Here is a 6,000-nt window from a genome sequence, read left to right as displayed (position 1 = left end):
CCATTCTACTTATCTATGCTTCTGGTGCTGCTGACATCCATAAGGCTGGGAACTTCCTGTAGAGTGAGCAGGGAAGCTCTTTGTCTCACGAGATTACAAAATCTTGTGAGACGTAGAGCTCCTTGGCTTGCTCTGCAGGGTGTGTCCTGTCCGGGAACTGGGAGCAGCTATCAGTTCCCTTTCCCTAACCAGAGCTGTATTAAGGCTCAGGGGGCCCAGGGTATTTAAGAAAACAGGACCCCTATTATGTAACATGGTTATCATTTTAGACAAATACACAGGCAATACTGTGTGCACTACTGTTAGAAGCACAGAGCTCTGCCTTCACAAGCAGTACGGTGTGAAGCGGGACATACCTCCCAACTGTCTTTGCAGTCGGACCAAATCCTGACTAAGTGAAACAGTCACCCAAATTCAAGACTGCCCCACCAGATTCAGGACAGTTGGCAGACTGTCCTGCTCTCACTTACCTGTCTTGATCACTTTCACCACTTGTAGCAGCTGCTTTCTTTAGCTCAGTTCCTTCTTGACTTGATCCTGGAATATTGGATGCTCTATTTTGAAAAAAAATGGGTACACGAGATTTAGAAAACTCCAACCAACCTCGGTGTCAAAACAATAGCACTCACGTTTTATAATTATGCCTCCCTCCAGTCCCCATAATAATAATATTCACATTTAATAAGCAGACCTATTTCCCTCTAACCAGCCCCAACATTAAATTTGCAATATACCCATTTACTTAAAACATATTTCTCTCCCTCCAAACAGTCCCAGCAATAAATTAAATAGCATTAAAGTTTAATAAATATAGCCATTTTCCACATCCATTCGCGGCAATTAATAATTCATATTCACATTTAATAAATAGTCCTCCCCAAAATCAGCCCCATATTCAATTGACAACCCTAAACCACCCCATCATTAAATGAAAGGTTGCTTCACCTCATCTTAAATATTTAGCCACTGCCTACACTCCACCATTAAATAGCCACACTATATTAAGATCCTCCCTCGTCTCTCATATCATATTAAAATACTGGGCACACACACAAACTCACACTATATTAAAATACTGCGCGCGCACACGCACACTATATTAAAATACTGCGCAAACACACACACGCACACTACATTAAACTACAGCGCGCACACACACGCACACTATATGAAAATGCTGCGCGCACACACATGAATATGGCCCCACACACATATTGTATGAACATTGCCCCACACGCACACTGTATGAACATGACACAACACGCACACTGTATGAACATGGCCCCACACGCACACTGTATGAACATGGCCCCACAGACACACACTGTATGAACATGGCCCCATACACACACTGTATGAACATGGCTTCACACACGCACACTATATGAACATGGCCCCACACGCACACTGTATGAACATGGCCCCACACGCACACTGGTTGAACATGGCCCCACATGCACACTGTATGAACATGACCCCACTCGCACACTTTATGAACATGGCCCCACACGCACACTGTATGAACATGGCTCCACATGCACACTAAATGAACATATGAAATTTTAAAGGTTTGCAAATATATATAAAGCTTTATTTGATTTTCGTATCAATTCCAAGATAGTTTGTTATCTTCAAATTGATCCTCTCATTAATAGTGTCTATGAGTACAGGAGTCTACTTTTGCAACAGTTTCTGGCAGTGGTAAACTTTGTATTAATTGCATCAAAGAAAAGTAATTAAACATAGGTCTTCTTTCATCCAATTGCTTGAAACCGTCACTAGAACATTGCTTTGACAAGTGGGATGTACCACCATTACACCACACTAATAATCACTAACCCACTACTCGTTAGAATCTCACAGTGACATCCTCAATGTCAGACTCAAAACAATTCTAAAACAAAAAGCAGCAAAGGATTGCTTTATACACAGCTTAGAATTCATGGACAATTTTGCAGTTACTGTGTGATTAGTATACCAGTGAATAATCTTGAGCAGGGATTCTATCTGCTTAGCTCCCTAGTAGTAAAACTGTCTATAATTATTGACTCTTTAGATTCCCAATTTCCTAAGTTGGTAACGAATCAAAAGTTACATTGTCAAATAGTTTTACTTTACATTTTTCAAAATTAGCAGGCCTGATATTATTCTGCTACTATGGAATTCACTCCCTAGCTATCTGCTCGATTTAATCTAAATGATCTAAGCAGATATACTCTCTGTTTGAATCCCTAACAGAGTGTCTGTCACTAACAGATAGGCTGTCTTTGCTGTCTATCATGAAGCCACAATTGGTTAAATTGTTTACTTGTCAGAAGCTTCACAATCTAGTCTATTACATGGTCTATATTATTAGTGATGCTAATATCTTAGTCAATACCGTTACAATTGCATCACTAAATGATATAGACAATATCCGACCAATACACAGAGGTGCATTTCGTGTGTACTTTGAAGACTCCCAAAACCAAGCTACAGAATAGGAAGGATCACATGGACTAGATATCAAGAGAGTCTTCTGCACCTTATTTCCGTTCATAAAGTCGAGATTCATTTTGATAAAGCAGGGGTAGACTGAATGGATCTAATAGAACTCTATTCTAAGGGGTACAAATTCGTATTGGTGGTTTTAGATTATGCCATCAGAAGCCAGACAAGTGCTTAACAAAATAATACAATTTTTTCCCAGAATAGGTCTGATGAAAGTTGTCAATTTGGAAACAGTCACAAACTGTATATCTCCTATAGTTCAAGGAGTACTGAGATTAGTGAAAGTCCGTTAGGTTAGAATGGTTAGAATGTCAGTTTACAATCTGCAGACTGATGGCCTCATTAAATGGTTTCTTTGCATATAGAGACAGTGTTGAGAAGATTAGTATGAACCGAAATTTCTATGGGATAAGCACCTTCCCATTTTCCTCTTAGTTGTCCATGATATACCCTAGGCTTTAACCACCTTTTCACCAGTTAAGTTATTATATGACAGAAAGACTAAAGGTTTTCTTGACTTTTTAAGTGAATCAAGAGCCGAACCACCCTTTAGCAATGTATGTTATAAATACATGCAATGGTCTATATTTAGTTGGCCAGTTGCCTTGCAAGATAAAGTATTATAGCTGTTACCCATACAGAAGATCAAGCTTCTCTTCCATCTCAGATCTTTCCACCCTGGACCACAATGGGATATTAAAACATGGACACAGCTGAGGAGGCAAAGCACAAAACTTCCTCTGCCACCCTCATGGGACTATACCAATTTGTAACAATGCCATTTTGACTCCATTGTTTTCCTGCCTAATTACAACAGCCCAAGGATCATGTACTCCACATTCATCAAAATTGTGTGGTGGCATACCTGGACAAAATAGTTTATCTAATATCTGAATAGACTGCGTGCAGTCCTACAGTCCATTTGTATGGCCATTTGAAAAAAACATGCCCTTGGCAGTTATGAAACCAAGAACACTGTGGGAAACGTCTGTCTTAAGCTTTTAGTTAATAAGTTCCCAATGCCTCAAATGAATATGAAGGTGCAGTAGTTCTTGGGATTGGCTAGATATTATAGGAGGTGTATGCCTCATTTTCCGTCATTCCAGCTGCGCTAACAGATTATTTTTTAAAAAACTCAACCACTGATAAGATTCAGTTGACTCCAGGGTATCAGACTGTGGTTTACAATATTAAAAAAAGTATTCTGTGAAGAACCTATCCTTCAGTTCTCCAAATTGTGGCCCCTGATTTGAAGCTTAGGGCAGTCCTGTGTCAGGAATCTGAGGAACATCAAGTGTTGTATTAAAGCCTGAAGCCTTATCCCTATGACACTAAGTACTCCAGCATGGAGAAGGATTGTTCTGCCATGGAATGGAGAATTAAGGTCCTCTGTTACTATCATGAGGGTGTTCATTTTGTTGCTATCACCAACCATACAACTCTGAAGTTGTTGCTCTCCATGTGTGATGCAAATCCTCATTTGAGGAGGTTGTAGCTGGTGCTTCAGCTTTTCCTTTGAAATTTGCCTTCATCTGAGATATCTGCACCTTGATGTTGGGCTGAAGGTTTGGGTTTCCGCCAACACCATTCTCCCATGAGGGGGGTATATATCAAGGTGGATATCTGTCAGGTGTCAACTTCTCCAGATTTGATATGTGATAGCCCCACTCATTCCATGCAGTAGGTGAGCAAACTTATGTCCTTTATAAGGCCTAGCATTTCTAAAAGTTAAAACATTTGAATGTGTTACCATAATTGTGTTTTTAAAAGGCAATCTAAAAATCTAACAGTCTTCCAAAGTCTTTCGGCATACCTTTGAATTCTCAACATAATATTCATATTGCAATTTAGTACTGTTAACATTAAGATCGTTTTCCCTCTGGATGTCAATTTTTTTGCCAGATAAAATTAATTGTTATTTAATTCTAAATTTATTGAAGTAATTATACAGAAATATTCCATAACTTTTCACAGTATGCATGCAGTTATTTAAAAGTGCAATTTTCTTTTTTTAACAAATCCAATAATTAAAGTGATTTTATGATACAGTTATATAAATCCGAAGATTGAAAATGCTCATAAGAGTGCTTGCTGAATTTTATTTTGCATAGCTATGTTTTCTGTATATCTATGATAATTAATTGATAATGTATGATTTACCTATAAATAAACTGCATACTATTTTAAGTTACATTAATGACATTACAGCTGCTTTAGAAATCCTACATTTTTTGTTTTGATTTTAAACAATAGAAAACTATACAATCTCTAGATGTATAGGTTACATCTGCAAAGCATCGAAGAAACATAATAAATAAGAATGTAATACATGTTTATTTAAATAAATATATACTGTACAAGCTTTGTTAATCAAAGTCCAGACAGACGGGTCCTGTCTATTTAGTAATTTCTTTAATTACAGTAGCATTAATCAGACATAAAAAAAAACCCAGAGGAACTGGCTGGTTACAAAGGATTAGACTGCAGGGGTCCCATCTAATTTTCAGTGACTTAGCTCACAATTTTCCAGTGGTGCATTTGAAATCAACTCCAGTAAAATCCACCTCTTACAGCAGATGGTAAGGATTTATTTTACTTAGATTTTAATTTAAGATGAACGATTTTTTACTGCTATTCAGTTTCTTGTTGTTTATTTGAGGAGAGGTGTGTAAATAATTAGATTTTTATGTATATAAGAAATGTCAGTAGGACATTTCTTTTTTTATAATACAATTTTACATGCAGTAAATATTTTGTAAATATGTGAGCAATTGGGTTATGTATAAAATGAACTAAGGTGTATTTTAATTTTATTTTGTCTTGCCTAGTAAAGCTGTTATTAAATTATTTCATTCATTCAACCGTACATTTAAGAAACAGGTGTGTAATCTGTTTAAAATGTCATGACTTTTAAAAAGTTACTTTGTTGCAGTGCCTTCATCCCTTTCACTATTGTATGGGCTCTTCCTCCTTATTTGTCATTCAACTACTCTCTTTTTTTTATTACCTTTATTAGAAATGCAGACAAGCACTGCACACCTTGATTTAAACATGCATTTAGTCATTTTGAAAAAAATGTAGATTATGTATACAATCAATTACATAGAATATAAATTTATAGCAATATACCTTTGTGTAGAAGGGCATGTAAAAAATGTTGAGTAATTATCATTGTAAGAAACTAATATAAAACTTAAAAAAAAAATATATTATACTGTATATATTTTTCAACTCTATGCCCCTCAACCACATTCTCTATCTTCCCTCTGACTTCTCAGTCCCCATCTCCTCAGCATCCTCATTGCCTTCTCAATCTCGTTCCCTATCTCCACCTTCACCTCATTTCCCTCCTCATGAACGTGGTTTCCCTTCTTCATCCTCCTTCAGGACCTCCCCCACTACTGGTTTACATTCAATGCCTTTCACACACACATACACCCTCGCAAATCCTCTTCCACCATCCCCAATTCTCACTTATACCCTTAGCTGCAGATCTTCACTTATCTAATG

Source organism: Mixophyes fleayi, chromosome 3, assembly GCF_038048845.1.
Source record: "Mixophyes fleayi isolate aMixFle1 chromosome 3, aMixFle1.hap1, whole genome shotgun sequence".
NCBI classification, from domain to species: Eukaryota; Metazoa; Chordata; class Amphibia; order Anura; family Limnodynastidae; genus Mixophyes; species Mixophyes fleayi.
Note: the sequence above shows the minus strand (reverse complement) of the source record.